Below are 22581 nucleotides of genomic sequence, written 5' to 3' on the forward strand. Positions count from 1 at the left end.
GGTCAGCATTTGGCTTATGCTTTCCTACCTCATAAAATCTGTCTAGGTCAGTAGGTTATAGGGCAAATAAATGCCACAGCATGTCAGAATTTTTTATTCCTTTTGCATTCTTGGCCTCCTTATTTCAGGTACGGGAGTCAGCCTGGGAAGCTGATGATGTGGCCCCTGGTCTGGTGCTGCACTTATTAACACTTAGTGACTAGATCAAGGTAACAGTAGTATTTGCAGTATCAAAAGATATCTCTAAACACTTTATTTAGGACAAGAACTAAAAATTTTGAAGGTACAATAAAAGTGTTTATTTTATAAATTGTATCGCCTTTTAAAAAGGTGGAATTAATAAAAACAAGGTATATCTTGGGGAGATGGAGTTGGGTGGAATTTTTAAGGAGCAAAATAGCCATTTTTGTGTATTGTTTTCTTCTACCAAGGAGATACATTTTGATATCATTAAAGTAAATCCCTAAATCTCAAAATATGGGGGAAAAAGCAAACTAGGAAATATTTCACTTTTCGGTTGATGTGGTATGCGTTTGATTCAAGTCCACTAGCAAGTTTATTTAAAACTACCAGTAGGCTGGACACGGTGGCTCACTCCTATAATCCTAGCACTTTGCAAGGCCGAGGTGGAAAGTGGGAGAGGATGACTTGAGCCCAAGAGTTACAGACCAACCTGGGCAATATAGTGAGTATCTGTTTCTATAAAAAAAAAAAAAAATTTAAAAATTAGCTAGATATGGTGGTGCATGCCTACAGTCCCAGCAACTCAGGAGGCTGAGGTGAGAGGATCACTTAAGCCCAAGAAGTCAAGGCTGCAGTGAGCTGTGATTGTGTCACTGCACTCCAGCCTGGGTGAAACAGTGAGACCCTGTCTCAAAAAAAAAAAAAAAAAAAAAAAAAAACTACCAGTAATCTGAAAACTCCACCTGAATCTCTACAGCTCATTTTACCTGATCTCAGAAGTTCAAACCTAATAAAAAGTTAAAATAATCCTGAAATTCAAGTTTAATTGTTAGAACCTAATCAATCTTTAGGTTATAAAGGTAGCCAAAGGGATGGCATGTGACCCAGATCTAGAGGTTATTGACTAAAACTTGTGCTAAACACTGTAGTTTTCATTATCCCAGGGCCTTCCTATAATATAGTTATTTATTATAATTTCTTAATTATTCATTCTAGCAAGATTTATAGTGATAAAACAGCCACTAATGAGAAGGCAAAATGTAATTCCTTAGGAATCTCATTTTTATCTGATGTTAATTAACGCCCACTTATAAATTGTGACTTAACCATAAAATTCACTTGGTGCTTGAATTTAATCTTTCATATTTATTAAAAAATTAGAAAAAAATATCTGCTCTAAGGTAGCCAGGTAAGTCCAATATGCCAGTTTTATCAACATTTGAACCTATAACAGGTTTATTTCTTGGTGTGAATTATCTGAATTTCCTCCATGAGTAATATTTGTGGCATGGCAACAGATAAGAGTTTGAAGGCTGGAGGGATAAGTATCACTCTTTTCTTCACTCTAAGAGGCAGCTCTCTGTCAACACAGCAACATTTTTGAATGTTGACAAGCATGTACACTCTAACACATGCCTTTTGCCTGGCTCATTATGTAAATTATATTCATGTAATGCATCACTTGGGTATTCAGGTGCAAGCCCATGGTGTCTAATACAAGTCCTCCTTGTCTGGAGCAGCAGCAATGTACATTTTCAGTAAAGATAACTGATCACGGGGAAAAATAACTGCTATTTTCAATCAGAACCATATAAAATGCCCTTAGTCCAGAAAAGATGTGATGCCAGGCTAAGGCTGTAAAATACGTCTCTGACCTTATTATCCAGGCTCCTGTGTTAAATATAGTGGCTGTAATAGAATTTGTATGCCCTAGTTTCTGACAGGTTGAATGTTGCTTAGTGATCCAGAAGTGGAAAATGGCTGCCTGCATTCAAAGGAGATCATAGATTACAGACATTTCTTGGGCATTATGACCACAGGATGCTGTTGCAATGCCTCACAAAAGAGAGACAGCCTCCTAACCCCTGTAATTGGAGCAGCACTGCATTCGTTACCTATTGCCATGTAATGAAGTACCCCAAAACTGTTTATTTATCTGTGCATCAGGAATCTGGGCTGGATGAGCTGGGTTTTCGGCTTTAGAGTCTCTCTCAGGAGGCAATCAACTTGTCAGCCAGGCCTGTGGTCCTCTCATCTTTAACAGAAAAGATGTGCTTTCTAGCTGACTGTCTCGGTTGTCAGCAGGATTCAGTTCCTCGTGGCTGTTGGGCTGGGGGTTTGTTTCCTTGCTGAGTGTTGGTTGGAGTCCTCCTTCAATTCTTTGCCATATGATGTCACGTGCTCTAATATGGGAGCCTGCTTCATCAAATACAGCAAAATGAAGAGAAAAGAGAGGGTGCCTTCCAGATGGAAGTCACCATCACTTCTGCATTAGAAGCAAGTCAGACCACATACAAGGGAAGGAGTCTATAGAAGGACAGGGATGCCAGGAGGCCGAGATCACTGGGGCCATTTTAGAAGCTTTCCTACCAAAGGAACTGAGAAGATCTCCCAGGTGCCCACAATATCGCTGCCCTAACATGACATGCTTATCATGTTACCTAGTGAAACCTACAAAGCAATGAAATGAAATGGTAACACCTTGGATCTCCTCTTATGCCAGGGTAGCTGACAGGGAATTTAACAGTGTTATTCATAGAGAGCACCTTGTCATAGTACAAAAAGGGAACTTCCTTTTAATTCCAAATGCAAGCAAAAAAAAATTTTTTTTGTAAAAGAAATGTTTTAATGTCCTTTTCTTCCTGTATGGCTCCAGTACCCACCAAGCCTATTTCAAAGTCCATAGGAGAACCTATTAATCCAGCAATGGAGAAGACAGACATTGCAGGATGGCTTTAAGAGCTAGAGAGGTACAGCAACCTCCTGGAGCCAGCCACAGCTAGCAGTCCACAGAGGATGATGGATGCAGGCAAAGCTTTCCATGAAAACCACTTGATGAGGACTCAACTTGATGACTCTGCTCTTGTGAAGGGCCTAAGGAAGAATAACACTCAATAGTATTTGTATAGCCTTTGTAACCAAAAGTATACCTTGCCCAACCAAGAGGTGTAAATGATGTGGGAGAGGAGCCAAATTTGGCAAATAAAGAATGAGGAGCAGTTCAGTAATATTCTCTTGACCACACTGGCTAAAGGTTACCACTAAATCCTAAATTGTGAGGAAGTGGAAAATCATCACCCAAGCCCACTGTGTATCTGTTACATTTTGTAAAGAGATGGGTAGGATTTTCTAATAAATGACCTTGGAGCTCTCTGACAATGACCTTGGCTTCCCTTAAAATGACCTAGCTGGAACTAATGGCCTCCTTCTTTTGTAGGGGAATGTGAGACTGCATGAGAGACTACACCCAAATTACTTCCTAAGTAACCAGAAACCCTAAGATTTCCAGATGCTGTTCATCTGTATTTTTTTCAGAACATCCTTAAAAACATTGGTCCTAAGCTAAGTATTCTCACACAATAGCCTTACAAAAAGGGATAACAGTAGAGATTGAGGTTCCTTCAATGGAGTAATAGCTTCACGGTACATCCAGTAGCTTCCCTGGCCAAGCACAGCCCTGCAGGGTGAGCAGAGAACTCAGGACCTACTGACCCTCTGCCCCTGAGTTTCAGCCTGCACCAAATGTCATTGCTGGCATCCATCCTGAGAACTTTGCCCAGAATAAGTGCATATGTATAAATACTTACAAAATATCCTATGATTCTCATTATAGAGTGAGTCTTACTCATTGTTTTTGTTGTTATCATCATCTTCATTTTATATGGCTCAAATTTAAAAAACCCTCTATCATAATAGAAATGCATGAGCCCAGTGTGGTGACTGATAATGAAAATGAATATTCCAGTGCCCAGCATGGGCAACGTCATGTAAGTCACATACCTCATAAAATGCCATTGTAACTACTGAAGCTTAGGTGTATTGTATATAGCACAGAATCTCATCATCAGTAATGTATTGATTTCACTCTTTTTTGAGGCATTAAAGCTTAAAGGCTGTTTTCACCTAGATTCCATAAGAAGCAAAGTGCAAGGAGAAGGCCATATGTGAGTAATATATTTGGAAATGTAGTTCCAGGGAACCAGAATAAAACATGGGAGGAGAGAGAGCCCAAGCAAGTATATCACCATGGGTGACCAGTTGTTCAGTCCTGTGAGCTCAACTGAGAAGCAGAATGAAATGCTTTGCAAAATGTTCCTGTGGCAGGAAAAGTCAAATGAAGAAGCATTTACCCATTGACTTCCAGTCCCCACTGGTGAACATTTCTTCCAACCTGGTATTAAGCACTCTCACTTTCAGGATGCATATTCTTGAACACTAAGTTTCTATAGTTCTCAATGCAGTGACATCGGTAAAGAAACTCCACACCTGCTGGAGGCAAGAGGTGTGCATTTTGGGCCTGAAGCAAAACCGTACCTACTGGAAACTGACTGGAGCCTACACAGAACTGTTGGTGGCAACAGTGGCTGCCACAGGATATAGGTGTGGCTTAGAAGATCAGATATGATGCTTAAGAGTTACCTAATAAAAAGATTTTCAGGTGTGGAAAATCCTTGTGGAGAGGGAATTAACCTTCAAAATGGTAACACCTCAAGTCTTTAGTTGCTTGTTTCTTAGTGGAAATTAAAGATAGAACTTGAAGGTATGAGACACAGAAAATCATCATATGAAGGCAGAAGTTGGCTTGTAGATTTTATTTATTAAGCATGTTATTGTTGGGGGAGGATATTTTGGGCCTCTGAGAGACATTCTCAGATACTTTGATAGAAATCTCTCTAAAATGGCTTCCAAAGACCACCAACTACTGGTACACGTGCCCAGTGTAATCCTCTCTCCTTGTTTGTGAGCTAAACCTAATGACTTGTTTCTAATGAAAAGAACTGTCATAGAACACCTAGTGCCACAATTCATTATTAAAATTTTTTTAGGCTTCACTCCATGAGAATGCAAACTCTAGAAAGGCATGATTTGGCTAACAATCATATTCCAAGCCATAGGACAGTGTTTGGAACATAATAGATGCTCAATCAGCATTTGTTCAATAAAACGTATCTCAAAAAGGTATTTATTTCCTGGGATAGAAAAAGGGAAAAAGGAAAAAGCATTAACCCACTGACTTCAAGTCCCCATTAGAACTGGAGTGAGTGAGTGAGCAAGTGAGTCGTGGTCATGATTTACATCAAGGAAAGTTCAAGCCTACATGATTTTAGAGTCCTGGCATGGGTGCTGAGGATTTCTCCTAATAACCAGAGTGAGGATAGGTTAAAAAAATCCCACATTACATTGGATACATTATGGTATCTCAGAAAACCTATAAGCTGTTTGCTTAACTTATTTGAGACATTTTGTTTTCTGTCAGGGGAAACAATAATCATGATGTTACAAAGCTGTTGTAAGAAACAGTGAGTTTATCCATAAAAGCACTTTGCAAAATCACAAAGCACTAGACAATTGTTAGTTGTTATTTGTCCTACCTCCTCCGGAGTTGCCTCTCTTGTAGGTTGGAGTAAGAGAGGAAAGTTCAAAATCCCAGGAAGCATTTTTGCCTTTTCGTCAGATTCCAAATGAAATAGTTTGGCTTTGCTCCTAAACCAAGTTGAAACCAAGGTAGAGAAGGAGAAGAGAACAAAGGGAAGAGACTTGGACCGAGGCACATACAATAATCTACCATGAAGAAGTATCATGAAGCCATACAATGCTGCCAAGGACAAGAATGTGATGTTTTCTCATTAGACACGTTTATTGATTAATTTATTTTTGTTATGTGGTTTGACAGAGCCTGCGAGCGAATGTGAAAACCTTTCACCCAAGTTCTAGAATGTCTGATATTGTCTTACAACTTCACATTCCTCTGTGATTCCAATAGACTCATTCAGCCCCAGGTTTGAATTTTTTCTAGTTTTCACACACACACACACACACACACACACACACACACACACACACACACACACACACACAAAGGCATAATACCTGTAAGAAGGAAAGCAGTCCTGTAGAATTGAAGTGTTTGAAAAAAATCTATGAGCTCAATGTTTTGGAGGAAATCCCTTCTATAGCAGGGGAAATAAGGCAGCTCATTTTGGAGTAAGTGTGGATAGAACTGGAAATAGGAGATATGGGAAGGGCAAGAGAAGGCCAATAATCTATGAATTTATGTCCTCAGCTTTGAATGGTAGGACCGTATCTGCTATTCAGTTTTTGAAATACAGCTGTGCCACGTGTTAAGTATACACCACCCCCTCAGAGCCTACCTCCTGCCTTAGTCCCTCTGACCCCTCCCCCCATAAGTCTTCCCTACTGGACCAGCCCCAAATCCAGAAATTGGATAGTTAATGCCAAGCTCAACATGGCACCTCCTGGGACCCTGCTCCAGAGCGATGGCCTGTTTTTAAATCTGTACCAGATGGTCAGGTTGCACTAGATATGTTCAAGGAGGCTGATGTCACTCCTGTCTTGGCACTACTCTATACTTCCTCCTCATCCTGCTTCCCACTCCCCAAACATAGGTGCACACACATGTACGTACATGTGCACAAACGTGTACACACAAGTCTACATTTGCACACACCTGTGCATACATACACGCACACAAACATGCACGTGCAAATTTATGTACAAACATACACACCTGCACACACACATATCCTCACTTTGCCCCAGCTTCACCAACTTCTCCTTGCTCTTCTTTCTGCTAGCACTGAACCTTCACACTGGGATTCAGCTGCCATGCTTCACCTTGGGTATAATGATGACAGAACCTGAGAAAGGTGACTCCCTCCATTGATGTATTTCCCCATGATTACCTTCCACCAAACAATACTAATACTCCTGAAAATACTTAACATTTACAAAATGTTTATGTTCTGATTCATGCCAAAGTACTTGTAAGCCTCCTTTTTTCTCCTATGCAAAATGATATCAACCATATCTAGTTCACAGATTTGTTGTGAGGAATAAATAAGGGACTGCATCTACAGGATTAGCACAGTGCCTGGATATAGTAATTGCAACAAATAGTAGCTATTGATATCATGGTATTTGTTATTAATATTAATCTTATCATTCAGTTTTTGAGTTGTGAGTTCCTATATCCTTCTAATTAACTCATCACATTTTCAAAATGATGTCCTCGTAAAGGAGAAAGAATCTGAGAAAATGTTTCTTCACTTCTTTTTTTTTTCTTTTTACTTATAAAGCAAAGGAAAGGGCAGAGGCAAGTGTGCTTAGTATTTTGTGGTTAAATTTAAATTAACTTAGCAGCTGACACACATAGAAAACCAAAATAAGCTAAGACTTTTTAAAAACTATTCCTTCACAATGTCATATTTCACTTAAATTGCAATTAACAATTAAAATAATTCCAAGAGTTTTAATTTGGGAGGAGGATGATTTGCTAAAGCAATTCAAGGTGCAGCCTCCTTTCAGGAAGGTCATTGCAGACTTTGCTTATACCTCTCCTGCAACACAAAGGCCATGTAAGACACCCATTACCTTTCCAAAGAGAACATTATCAAAGTCTAAACTACGTCCAAAATGTATTTTACTCCTAATAATTAGAACTGGATGAGCAGCTAGGAAAAAAAAATACGAACTTGCTTAAACTAAATTGGTTCAGCTCTAACTGATCTAATGCAGTTTTCCAAAGAATAATTGATACTATATAATCGTAACTGCCAGTTTATGTCAGAAAAGTGACATTTGATACTTTCTTGCTAACCAGCCTAACATCATCAATTAAAACATCACTTCTACAATGACATTTCACTAGTCAGCTTAACATCATAAATTATGACATCACCTCTTTCATGAAACCAGAAGATTGAAGAAAGGGGACTGACTGAGAAGATATTCCTACTGAAAACTAAGATTCCTCTTTGATTTGTGCCTTTAGAATCTTTTTTGCTCTGATTATATTGCTGAGATGATTACTAAAAATAGTAAAATAATAAAAACTTCACAAGATCATAGTGGAAGCCATAAGAGCAAATTGTACATTTTCTAGTTCCCCTTAGTTATGGGTTCAACATCCCTGGATGGTGATATGAGGATTTTATTTCACAACTGAACTATGAAATGGCTATTCTTGGAAATCCCTGGAAAATAAGAAACAGAAAAGAAAAATTTTGAGTTTGGGTTTGAATTTGGAATGCTATATTCATGTCTCACCAAACCCGTTTTAAAACAATTTATATGTCAGAAAGTTTGCATATACCTGTCGCCCTTCCAAAGGCTAACTACTTGTTTTTCCACCTGAGGCTCATAAGCACATACTATAGAAAATGTGATGGGAAATAGATCTTTTAAGATGGAAGGCCCAGATCCCAAAGAAGGAACATTCATTTTTGTCCACCTAAAACATTATATTTTAAGGCAGAAAGGAGTCATTTTCCAAACTGTTTCCTGAATACTTGCTGGACCAGCAGCTGTAAGAGTAAGGAAACTGAGTCCAAGAGGAGGGGAAGCAACTTGCCTAAGGTCACACATAAAGCAAGCATAAGACGACATAGTCCTGTTCTACAGCCCTGTGATCTTGCCACAATCAAGCATGAAAAATGCGAGATATGGCATCACATTTATAAGGCCACTAAACACATATGTGCTGTCTTCCTCTTTCTTTTACAATTTGGTAGTGGAAGGATAAGATGAGATTTTAGTGTGTTAATCAAGAAGGTAATCAAGTAGACTTATTCAAAGTTATTTATATAATTACATATAGGATTACCACAAGAATTTGTAAAAAGATTATTTTTCTGTTTATATCATGTAGCAGAATTGAGAAAACAATAAAGAACAAGGTAAACATTCTTGTCTTCCACTAGTGTTTGGTTTGGAGCATACTAGAGCCACATGCCTCCTTCTAAGCTAATCTATACTTAAACTATTGCCAAAAAAGAGTGCCACCAGGGGGATCATAGCAGAACTCTCACAGTTTTATCTGGTAGTTGTGATTTTAATCCTTAAATCCAATCATCAAATTCATTGGATTAAGGGGGTTTCCCCACACTAGTCAATGGTACAACAAAGAAACAAGTGAACAAAAGTAAGACAAAACAATTACTTGTATATCAATATTTTAACAACTTTAATTGCATAGAATTAAGAAATTCTGCTTTATCCTGATTTTGGTTAATTATGACAGGCAAGTTTACACTGACTGCTACTGGGCAAAGTCCAACAACAAAAGACCACAAGGCATAGCTACTTGCACTGTTTGATGATCAAACGCTAAAAAGAACCAAAATTTCTGGTTCCTCCCAGTATGATTCTTAGTGCATAGCTCATCCTGACAAGGAAAATTGTTACTAATTTTCCCAAGGCATAAGAAGATAAAGTACAAAGTAAAGTGTCATAAAAGATCTTCCCCTTACATATTGCTTCTGCAACTGTAGTCACACCAGGAGTTTTCTGTGTGTTGATTCTTGAAGGAAAGGTAACCTTTTTGATAGCATCTTTGGGTTAAAGAGTATAAAAATTAAGTCTGGTGTTTGTGATTATATCAGTCCATTCTCACATTGCTACAAAGAACTACCGGAGACTGGGTAATTTATGAAGGAAAGAGGTTTAAGTGACTCACAGTTCTGCAGGCTGTACAGGAAGTATGACTGGGGAGGCCTCAGGAAATTTACAATCATGGCAGAAGGTGAAGGGGAGGCAAGTATGTCTTACCATGGCAAAGCAGGAGAGAGAGAGCAAAGGGGGAAGTGCTACACACTTTTAAACAACCAGATCTTGGAAGAGCTCACTCACTATCATGAGAACAGCAAGAGGAAAATCTACCTCCATGATCCAATCACCTTCTACTAGGTTCCTCATTCCATACATGGGATCACAAGTTGACATGAGATTTCGTGGGGACACAGAGCGAAACCATGTAAGTAATAAAGAGAAAAGCCATTGCTATTACTAGAGGCTGGCTGTTTTTTATAATAAAACACATCTCACGCCTACATACATATTTTTGGATGGGAAAGGGGAGCAGGGTTATTGACTTAGTAGAATTTATAATTTATAGAATACATTAGAATCAATGTTTGAGTGTTGTTTAGCCAATTTTGGCAATGAATGAATCCAATAGCAGGCTTCACAGTGTATAACAAATTCCAAGTTTCCAAGTAATTTTATGTTAGTTGAGGCATATTTATCTGCATTAGAAAATGTTTAAATCTTTGAATTATTTTTTTAAGGACCAGAACTATAGAGAAGGAATAAAGTGTCACAGGAATAAGAATTTGAGAGGCTCCGAATGCACTTGCTTTCTTCTTCAATAAGCCAAAGCATAAAGGTGGTGCCCAAATACTGGCCCAGGAGATGTGTCAGTTGCCATGAAAATAGTTCTTAAATAACAGAGCAAAGATTTTAAGCAAATCCATGCAAATTGTCAGACCATATCTTAGACACCTCTAGAGGTGGGGTGTGATTTACTTAGCCTCATTTCTTGACTTTTTTCCAAAAGTTTTTGCCATGAATATTTATGTCTAGGGTTCATTTACCGACTGAATTTCCACTCCATTGGAATTATGCATCCCCATAGTGCACCCAAGAAAGGTGAGCAGTTAGAGGTGAGGAAAGAGATTTCCTGACCTTTTGGAAATAGCAAGCTACACTGGATTAAGTACAGCTTGAGCGAGGTTACTTGTGGGTTGGTGAGGTATAATTACCTCAAAATTATCTCATTGAAACAATTAGCGTGCAATAGATTTGGTGCCAGACCTGCTGCTGTTCTCAACTTTTGTTAAAGCATCTCACTCCATCCTGAAATCGGGCAATTTATAATTCTTACGGAAGGTGCTAGGACTCTACATATTCCTGCTCCTGAGTGCAGACTTATTTACATCTGGTGCTTGTCAAATGAGTTGTACATGTGAAAGTGCTAGACTTGATGTGATGGAAGTGTTTCTTTGGTGATGAAGTGTTCCCTAGACAAGTTCCCGGAACCATCAGATGTACAGACAATAGCTAGCCCCCCTCTCGTTACAGACCTCAAGTCCTCAAGCTGAAGGTGCTGAACTTCTGGTACCCAGTCATCCACAGCTGCTTCTTTCTATTTCTTCATTTTAATTAATTTATTTGAGACAGTCTTGCTCTGTCACCCAGGCTAGAGTGCAGTGGCACAACCTTGGTTCACTGTAACCTCTGCCTCCCGGGTTCAAGCAATTCTCCTGCCTCAGCCTCCCTAGTAGCTAGGATTATAGGCACCTGCCACCATGCCTAGCTATTTTCTGTATTTTTAGTAGAGACGTTTCACCATGTTGGCCAGGCTGGTCTTGAACTCCTGACCTCAAGTGATCTGCTCATCTTGGTCTAACTGGCTCTCTTTAAAATGAGCACAGGCAAAAAGGACTCAAGTTTGAGCATGCAGCAAAATAGTACATTTTTGGAAATCATTTCATTTCCTCTTTGCTTTTTTACAAAACTTCCTCAAATGGAAGGGGCAGTTTTATTACACTTTATTTATGTTTCTGACAAAATTTAGAAGATATTTCTTAAGCAAAGCTACTGTCTAAACCTCAAAGATCAGTTAGTCATAGGCAGGGTGGTGATTGTATAGAGGAAAGATCTAAATTTTTGTTAGAAAGCTTTTAAGTAGCTTTTTGAAAAATAGCTTTAGTCATTTAAATATATGTGAGAAACCACAATGAAATGTGATTTTTTTCAAAATTATTTTTCCTAAATTGATTATGTACTATATACCCTGAAGGTGGTGTCTGTGCAGTTAGGGTGAAGTAAAGGTATGAAATGAATTCAGATTTATACTCTATAAAAGCAACTCTTTCTTTTACTCAATAGAAGGAAAACAGTATTTGTCTTAAGTAGTAAACAGATATATGCTGATACATGAGAGCTACTTATTCTGTAACTTGAATGGAATCAAGAAATACAAAACTAAAAAGGTGTCTGAAGGATTGTAAATGTTTATGATTCTTGAATAAAAAGAAACACAACATTATAAAACATATTTGTATTGGTTTTTACTACCTATGACAATAAGGTGAATAAAACAATCTGATCTGGATAGACTAGAAAATAAACAGTGGCAGAGATGTCCACAGGAAGAAAAATGGCTAAAACAAACATGTACTGTGAAGCCATTTTTGGATATTTAGTAAGTACCAAGTGCTGTGTTAAGATTTCATATATCTTAACTAAGTCATTTACATTGCACAGCCATCTTTACAAGTGAGTAATATCATCCCAATTCTCAAATTAGGGATGTCTGAGCCCCAGAGAAATCAAGAAACTTGGAAATGTCACATAGCTGATCGGTAATAGGCTAAAGTATGAATTCAGGTCTAACTGCAAAGCTTCAACTTTTTTTTACTACTTAATTTAGTGAGTAGCTTTTTACTGAGGAACTTTCTTTCTCAGACACACACACATACACACACACACACACACACACACAGAGAGAGAGAGAGAGAGAAAGAGAGAGATTAACCTTTATTATGGAAGTGCTATAAGTCTGAGCCTATACCAAATTGAAAGTGAAAGATATTGATAAAGTTTAAGGGTTATTCACAAGGAGGGGTGATCATATTATTTGGAGAGAATGGTCATATTTTGGTACTCAAATAATCTTAATGTTTATTAATTATTGAGACTAACTGAGCAAGACTTAAGCATTTGCCTCATGGAAGCCTTTTCAGTGTCCTCTTTGCCTTCACACCAAACTGCCCTAAGTGGAGGATGCAGCTTTACTTTATCTTATTTTTGTCTCTAACAACATTTAAACTGAATTTCTCAAGCTAAGTTACTGTCCAGTGAAACTCTAAAGATCCATGAAATGGTGATAAGATATCCATGGCATTCTGATGTGCAACCGTGATCTTTATACATTTTTACTTTGTTGTTACTGGAATAAGGCTTTGATTTGTGTTTGAAGTTACGACTCTTCTCATAAAATTCTCTGGTGTTTTTTCCTTCAATGGTGTAATGATGCAGTGTGCTAGAAAGCACACTGAACTGGAAGTAAAAGGACTCTGTTGACCCTGGGTCATGTCCTTTTGGGTATGCCGTCTTGGCTGGATTAGTCCCTGGGTAGCTCCAGACCTCCCTTTCCTTGTCTGACAGCAGGATGTTAGAAAACCACACTCAACTCCAAATTCCATCACAACTAGAAAATTTTACTTTTGGAAAACTTACTTGTGTGACTGTATAATCCAAAAAATTTTCATACATTGTAACTGAAAGCCTGCCCACTTAAGGTTAGACTCTTTTGCACTATGCAGAATCCATGCCTATTTTCTTTTATTCTTTAGTGAGTTTTGATGGGATGTTCTACTGAAATTTAGCACCAGTTATCTGACTGTGTTTTTGAGAGTAGTTTTTTTTTTTTTTTTTTTATTATACTTTAGGGTTTTAGGGTACATGTGCACAATGTGCAGGTTTGTTACATATGTATCCATGTGCCATGTTGATTTCCTGCACCCATTAATTCGTCATTTAGCATTAGGTGTATCTCCTAATGCTGTCCCTCCCCCCTCCCCCCACCCCACAACAGAGAGTAGTTTTTATTTAGACAAATTGACTTAGGAATATCTATTCAGCCCTATTCTCTTCGGTAACAGGCATTTAAAAAAAACTAGTTCAAAGCTCTTCTGAGGTTGGCAGACTCATTATAAGTTCCACCTACATGAGGCACTAGAACACATCTTCCCAATATGACATGTTGACACTTCTTCCACATTTCCCAGCTTCTAAATGACTTCCGATTTCATTCTGTTTACACTCACTTTCTGGTGATCTCACCCAGTCTTATTTATACCATTTAGAATGCTGACGACTCCCACATTTTTGTCTCCAGACCAAACCTCTCTCCTGACTTTAGACTGCCTCGTTGACATCTGTCTATTTGACGTCTTTACTTAGATGTTGTTATGGATTGACTTGTGTCTCCCCAACCCCTGAAAGATATGTTGAAGTGTCAGTACCTCAGAATGTGGCTTAATTTGCAAATAAAGTCTTTACAGAGTTAATCAAGTTAAAATGAGGTCATTAGGGTAGACTCTGGTCTGATATGACTGGTGTCCTCATAAAAGGGAAAATTTAGATACAGAGACAGACACAAACAGAGAGAAGATGATGTGAAGATGCAGAGGGAGAAAAGGGCAATGTGCCTGGAGGCATGCATGGACAAGTCAAGGAATAATGAGGCTTGTGGGCAAACACCAGGAGCTAGAAGAGGCAAGGAAGTGTTCCTCCTTATAGTCACCAGAGAGAGCATGACAACTTTATTCCAGACTTCTAGCTTCCACAACTGTGAGGCAATAAATGTCTGTTATTTTAAGCCATGCAGTTTTAGTATTTTGTCACAACAGCCCTAGAAAACTAACGCAGATGCCTAAGAAGCATGTCAAATCTTACATGCCCCAAGAAGGGCTCCTGCCCCACTCTCCTCCCTGGACAATTCTCCCTTTCTATGTGACTGGGAGCTCCAGGTTATTGGTTGCTCTGACAAAACAGTTTGGAGTCATCCTTGACTCTTTTCCTCTCATTCTTCTCATTAAATCTACCCTCAAAATACAGTAATTTATAGAATCTAAGCTACCAGCAATTGTGAGGTACATGATTATCTTATCCATTCCTAAAAAAGAAAAAAAAATCTAGCAATCAGTGCTATTGCTTGGAATTTTTATTTTATATGTATTTGAAGACCTCTACACTTATGTAAACATAAGTTTGCCATATATCGTTATTCAGTATGAGGAAAGTGTATGTGAAATAAGTTGGTTAAAGTTTCCAAAAAGATTACTGATTTCAAAACCTAGCTTCTTAATTACTTTCGATTCAGAATCATACAAGTACATGGTTTTCCACAAAATATCATCCATAGTGCCATTAAGAGTAGTGGGCAACACAATGCTCTGCTTCCTGCAGATTTTGAACTGAAGCTGCAAAGCTCCAGGAACCTGTGATGCAATTGAGTGAGAATAAAAATGCAAAACCAACTATTTGTGTGTGTAGAAAAGTGGCAACTACATCTCTATGTCTCCTGTTCTGCAGTGATGGTAAGAAGTCATCAATCACAAGACTCATTCCAATTTCAAAGATGCTAAAATGTTTAAAAAAGAGAGAGTGAGAATGTTAAAACCAAAATACATATACTCTCTACCATTATCCCCTAGTCCAAGCCACCCTCATCTCTTGTCTGGCTTCTCATTGAAGCCTCCTAATTAGTTTCCTTTTTTCTGTAGTTGTCCCTCTATAATCTATTCTCCACACAGCAGGCCATGTGATTCTTTCACAATGGGAATTCAATGGAATCTTTTCTGTGTGTAAAGGCAGGCGGGTATAACTGGCTACAGAATATCATCCAATTGATTCTATCACTTGACTACATGCAGATCTTTCATGTATGCAAATATTTTTCCCCACAACACTGCACATTTCTGAAGAGCAAGGACTTCATCACATATCTATAGAGGGTCTTCCACAGCCCCTACTAAAGAGCTATGTCCATCTAGAAAGGCATAAAATTGCAGAGAAAAAAATGAAATGTATACAAGCACTTAAAGAGAGTATCAATTAGATAGGGCCCACAACAGGGATAGAGTCCTTACAGTGGTGAGCCTCAGGCTATTTGGAAAGTTTATTTACTAAGAATCTCATTGGGTTGGTGGTCATAACATCTATGGAGGAAGTAGTGAATGTCAATCAAATTACTTTGTAGAAAGTTAGGTCTATCCATGTTTGTCTTTTAATTTAGGGAGTAAAGGAGCCTGCCCTCAGTCCACTTACCCTCAGAGGTATTCTTTAGGAAACTGTCGTGTATAATTACAGAGTAAGACTGGGCAAGTATTCAATAAAATTGTGTTGTGTGTGTGTGTGTGTGTGTGTGTGTGTGTGTGTGTGTGTGTTTGTGTATGGATCATTCATCACTGGTGGTGCTGCCTTCCTCTGGATAACACTCTCAACCTTAATTCCAGCTCTAGTCAACTTGATTTTTGCTTTCAGTCTATACACTTAGAGAATTCTTTTTTTTAATTCTGCCTGTAAGAAGCATCTATTGACAACTGCTTACCTTTAAGGTAATTTGGGTCATTATCAAAATTAAACTTAAATGACATATGCTATTTAATTCCCACTTTTAACTTTTAGTTCCATATTTTTATCTTGCTATTCTACATTGTATCCACTTTTTTAAATAACATAAAAATATTGGAATTTTTAGAAATTATAAAGAAAAATCAAATAAATGAGTTATTTGAGAGCCCTTTCTGGCTGGAAACTTCCTATACAATTTCTTTTTATAGTATGCATATTATTTACCTCCTGTCCAGTGGTTGTACTGAAAAGAGATCATCAGTTTAAATAATTCATATCCCTATAAAGGATTTGGATAATTTGTGATGTGAAAAGAAAACATTTCAATGGTTTGGCTGTGCTGTGACTGAATGTAGGGTTAATGTGATCTTTGGAAAGAGAGATTGACCCATGCAGCTATTGTTTTATTCAGCTGAAAGTCTTTAAAATGAAGTGTATCATCTTTGCAAGGTGGCCAGTATCACTGTTGTGCGCCTTCAGAGATTATGCACATTGTATTGTATGCAACTGTGAATGGAATTCTGGATCAGTTTCCTCCTAACATTTACATGGAACACAATTTTGAACAGTGCTCCCCTTGCAGTGCTGCAGCCCTGAGGAATATTGAGGTGGGTTTGAAAAATCTACTGAAGAGGACCCTGGGAAATGGAGTCTTCCAGCCATTTCTGCTTAATCTATAGGTAGTTCTCACAGATCCCACCCTCAAGTCAATGATTCTTGCTTTCAATTTTGAAGTAAGCTGAAGATAAAACAAATAATAAAATGTTAGATTTTATCATAAAAATCTTAGATTTAAGATTAAGTAGACAAGATGAACATTCTCTTAAATAGTTTTTTAAATTTTTTAAGTAAATAATAAAAAGCTAGATGGTATTAAATAAATGTAAAAGCAAAATATTGGCCGGGCACAGTGGCTCACGCCTGTAATCCCAGCACTTTGGGAGGCCGAGGCAGGCAGATCATGAGGTCAGGAGATAGAGACCATCCTGGCTAACACGGTGAAACCCCATCTCTACTAAAAATACAAAAAATTAGCCTGGCAAGGTGGCGGGCGCCTGTAGTCCCAGCTACTCCGGAGGCTGAGGCAGGAGAACGGCATGAACCCGGGAGGTGGAGCTTGCAGTGAGCTGAGATTGCGCCACTGTACTCCAGCCTGGGCGACAGAGCAAGACTCCAACTCAAAAAAAAAAAAAAAAAAAAAAAAAAAAGCAAAATATCCACTTAACCAGTAACATGATGAAGTGAATAACCATTTGTAAAAGCAAGATCAACTAACATGGTAGCAAAGGCATAACATGATAAATACGACGGAACGCTGGCCAACTCATTGTTCCAGGAACTTCCTACTCATTGGATTAGAGGCTAGAAGAAGAAGTGGCCCCTGTCTAGAAGTCCTTGCAGGTCTGCTTCCCTTTTCCCTCCCTGTTCATTCTTTCTCCTCTTTAGCCAAGTAGGAAAGGCTGGAGTGAGCAGAAGAGCAGTGAGCACTTCTGCAAAATCTATTTTATATAAACATGAGTTATTCTTATGACCATGAGACACAGGCTTTTGAAATTCAAAAGCCAGGAATTGATAGTGAAAAAATATTTGACCAAGTTCAAGAATATTTATAGGAACACATGAAAATAAGATTAACTTTTTGATAAATTAGGAACAGAAGGAAATTTCCTTAGTCTGATAAAGGGAACTTATAAGAAACTTATAGCAAACAATAAACTTAAAATGAAGATACTGGAGGCTTTTCCCCTTAAGATCAGGAAAAAGACAACAATGTCTACTCTCAACACTTCTACTCAATATAATATTAGAGGTTCTGGCCAGTTTAATAAGGCAAGAAAAAAAAGACATCCAGATTGGAAAGAAAGAGGTAAAACTGTCTTTATTAGTAGGTTACATCATAGTCTATGTACAACATCTTATATAATCTCTTTTAAAATCACTAATGTGAGTTTACCAAGTTTGTAGATTTGGGGAAAATTGTATTTCTATGGACTAACAACATTCAGAAAATGAATTTTTAAAAAAATCAATACCATTTATATTAACATCGAAAGGATACATAAAATTTATATAATAAAATTTATAAGACAATGCTGAGAGAAATTAAAGAAGATCTAAGCAAATGGAGAAACACACCACATTTATAGACTGGAAGGCTTCATATTATCAAGGAGTCAATTCCCCCTAAAATTATGTACAGAGTCAATACAATCACAACTAAATCCTAGCAAGATCTTGTAGAAATTGGCAAGCTGATTCTAAAATTCACATAGAAATACAAAAGACCTAAGATAGACCAGAAAACTTTCAAAAAGATAAAGTTGGAGGACTTAAGAGTACCTAACATCAAGATTGATCTAAAAATTAGAGTGATTGTGGTATTAACATCAACATAGGCAAATAGATCATTGAAACAGAACTGAGAAGAAACAGATCCATATAAATATGGTCAATTGATTTTCAACAAAGGTGCAAAGACAGTTAAATAGAGAAAGGACAATCATTTCAATAAATGGTGCTAAAAAGATGGGAGATTCATTGGCAAAAACTAAATCTCAACCAATACAACTGTATATAAAAGTTAACTCGAAATGAATTACAGAGCTAAATGTAAAACCTGGCAGTCTAAAACCTCTAGGAAAAAGAATAGGAGAAAATCTTTGTGAATTTGTGTTAGGTCAAACTTTCTTAGATATAATACCAAAACATGATGCACTAAACAAAAATTTGATAAACTGGACTTCATGAAAAGTAAGAAATTCTGCTCTTCAGAAGGCAATGATGAAAAGACAAGACATGGACTAGGAGAAAATATTTGCAAATCACATATCTGATAAAGAATTGAAATCTAAAATATAATGAGAAATCTCAAATTCAAACAACTTAATTTTTTAGTGGGCAAAATATTTGAACAGACACTTCAGCAAAGATGTATGGATGACAAAAAGCACATGAAGATGCTCAACATTATTAGTCATTAGGAAGCTGAAAATTTAAACCATTATGTGATACTACCATACCTTTTACAATGGCTAATATTGAAAAGACCGTTCATACCAAGTGTTGACAAGAATGTGGAACAACAGGAATTTTCATACACTGCTAGTGGGCATGTAAAATGATACAACCACTTGAAAATAGTTTGACAGTTTCTTAAAAAGTTAAACATACACATACTGCATGACCCAGCCATGCCATTTCTATACATTCACACAAGAGAAACAAAAGCATATGCCTAGACAAAGACTTAATAAGTGAATGCTGAATGGAAGCTTTATTTATAATGGCTAAAAACTGGAAACTTAAGTGGCTATCATCAAGTGAATGAATCAACAAATTAATGTTTATATAATGGGCTATCACTAACAATAAAAATAGCAATACTTGAAATAACATGGATGAGTTTCAAAATAGGTACGCTGAGTGAGAGAAGCTAGAGAAAAAAATCTTACACACTGTCTGATTCCATTAATATAAAATTCTAGAAAATGCAAACAAATCTATGTGAAAGAAAGCAGATCAGTGCTTTCCTGGGAATCACTGGAGGATTAGGGGGTAGGTACGGAGAGAGGTGGGAGTGAGAAATGAGAAAGGGCATGAGGAACCTTTAGGAAATGATGGAGACATTCATTATCTTGATTATGGTAATGATTAATTTCACAGGTTTGTATATGTCAAAAACTATTACACTGTACACTTTGAATACGTGTAGTTTATTATATGCCTTTTGTACCTCAATCAAGCTGTTAAAACTTTATTTTAAAAGTGTTTAATTAGAGGAGTAGTATGTTCAGTTCATTCAGTATTTACTGAATCCTGTCTATGAGTCAGGTGATTTAAAAGTAAACTTTAGGAATATTAACCAGGCTAGTTATGTGACAGATTTGATGTTGAAGAGACTAAAAAGGGAGGGACTGAAGGAAAAAATGGAGTGACGAGGACCTAGGTTCAGATCCAGGCTCTTGCACTTAACACCCCTGTGACTTTTGAAAAGTTAACCTCTAAGCTTCAGTCACCTCATCTGCAGGAGGAGACAGCATGTATCCTAGAGTCAAGGCAATTTGTCTGGAAATCATGTAAATAAGTACTTTCTCCAGGGTAGCCACTACTTTACAAGACAGCAGGTATTAATAGTATTTTCTTAACAAATGAGAAAGATATTGCTTTTGTTCAGACTTGACGTTACAGAGGCCAAAACCAAGGAAAGGAAACAAAATGACCCATGTGAAATAATTTTGTTTTTCTAATAAAAAGAAAAGAATTGGTGATTGATTAGGTTTTGGAAGCGAGGGAGTGGCAAGTGTCCACAATAAATAGAAGAATGATAGCTTCATCACTAGTCGCTGTTTTAGTAATTGGGAAGGAAGATCAAGAGCTGTAGGATGACGACTAGCATAGTATAAACTAGCATTACAACCATGTGGATAGGTCCTGACCGTGGTTTTTGATGCAGGCCCGAGGTCGAGTCTTTTATATATCATTAAGAATTGAAACCCCACTCTGGGAAGCCGAGACGGGTGAATCACTTGTGGTCAGGAGTTTGAGACCAGCTTGGACAACATGGCGAAACCCCATCCCTACCAAAAATACAAAAATTAGCCAGGCGTGGTGGCGTGTGTCTGTATCCCAGTTACTCAGGAGGTGGAGACAGGAGAATTACTTGAACCTGGGAGGCAGAGGTTGCAGTGAGCCGAGACCGTGTCACTGCACTCCATCCTGGGCTACGGAGTGAGGCTCCAACCCCACCACCAAAAACAAACAAACCAACAAAAAAAAGAATTGAAAGCCCAAGAGTAGATCAGTCAAGACTCAGTCAGGAAACCACCAGCCACTCTGTATATTTCACACTTGAGGGCACAGAATTGGTTATGACAATATCGAAAGGACTAGAAGAGCAACAGTTGGGGTTGCCAATAGCCAGAGGATGCAAGTGTTGAATGTGCCTGAAGTGGAGCCTTCAGCTTCACTGGCTTCTGTGCTATTGGAAAAGCTATCAAAATTTAGTTCCAGACTCACCATTGACCACAGCTGGAGCTTCTGGGAAGACACGCCCCTGCCCAGGCTTCTGGAGACTAGAATCCCCTACATTCTGTTGTGACAATGGCAACTACCTGTCCCTGTGAGTCACTGCCACACTGCTGGAGTCAGGAGAAGGAGGTTTCTAGTTTCTCCTGCCTTCTGACCTCCCCCAGGTGCCTCTACTGACAGAGCCAAATGGCAAACCAGCTGGCGAGTGAACCCAAGGAAATAAGAATTTGCTAACTCCCAGCCCTGGCAGCATAAAGCAGAGCATAAAATGCAGGAGAGGCAATAGGCAGATTACCAGCAGCGTCTACAGGAATAACTGCAGAGAAAGAAGAGGCATGCCTGCCGGTGGAAATTCAAGCAATGGAGAAAGAGACATGGTTAGAAAGAAGAATAAGAAAATTTCACAGCTCTAGAAATCAAATGAAGAGAGTTCAAAAAAGAGATGTATTCAGTCGTGTTCAATGCTAGAGAGAGGGCAAGTTCTAAGAGAAGGTCACTGGATTTGACAATTAGCAATCCTGTCCACCTTGAAAATCCAGGGTTAATTTCTCTGTTTTTGTAGGAGCAGACACCAGATTTCAGAAAAAGTCAAATGACAGAAAAATAAGGGGTGAGTATCAACTTATTGTTGCCATTTGGCAAGAAATGTGAGAAATCAACTGGCATGTCACGCCTATAATCCCAGCACTTCCGGAGGCCAAGGCGGGCAGATCACTTGAGGTCAGAATTTTGAGACCAGCCTGGCCAACATAGTGAAACCCTGTCTCCAATAAAACTACAAAAATTAGCCGGCCGTGGTCCAGCTACTCAGGAGGCTGAGGCAGGAGAATCGCTTGAACCTGGGAGGTGGAGGTTGCAGTGAACCAAAATCATGCCTCTGCACTCCAGCCTGGGTGACAGAATGAGACTGCTTAAAACAACAACTTGGACTTAACAGGGTGACCAACACATCCTAGTTTTTGCAGGACTTTGACAATTTTACCCAGAAAGTCTCTCTGGTCCCAAAATCTCTCAGTCCCCAACAAGCTGAGACAGTTTACCACTGTAACCCTGTGTGTCTTAGAGAATGTTCACAAATTAGCTACATGCAGACTTCAACAAAGGATGCAAAAGATTTGTTACCTGAACGTACTGATGTACTTGCAGAATAACCATTGTTCTGCTCCCCGGTTCACTAATAGTGCGGTCATTTCACGTAACTTTAAATGTGATTCTTCTCCATCCGGGTCTCACCCTCTTTAGTCCGTCTGCTGGCCGCAGAGATATCCCAAGAGTAGCATTCTCCTACTTGGCTTTTTCAGCTCAACCTTCTCACGACACCCCAGTTAATTAATACCTGCCCTGGGTCAGCCTGGAGGAAAACGTGTTGAGCTTGGAGATTTCCATTTTAATGTTGAACTCCAGGAAGGAGCAAAGCAAATTTATACC

At 38.4% G+C, this 22581-nt stretch overlaps 1 long non-coding RNA gene across 1 annotated transcript in view; it reads right to left on the bottom strand.

Annotated features, from left to right (window-relative positions):
• LOC129461822 (uncharacterized) overlaps positions 1-22309 on the bottom strand; it is a 65734-nt gene extending 43425 nt beyond the window's left edge. The window contains exon 1 of the long non-coding RNA XR_008650698.1: positions 22276-22309. This is a non-coding gene — a long non-coding RNA (uncharacterized lncRNA). The remainder of the gene's footprint in view (positions 1-22275) is intronic.
• Positions 22310-22581: the final 272 nt, after the last annotated feature.

This window comes from Symphalangus syndactylus, chromosome 14, assembly GCF_028878055.3.
Source record: "Symphalangus syndactylus isolate Jambi chromosome 14, NHGRI_mSymSyn1-v2.1_pri, whole genome shotgun sequence".
Lineage (NCBI taxonomy): Eukaryota > Metazoa > Chordata > Mammalia > Primates > Hylobatidae > Symphalangus > Symphalangus syndactylus.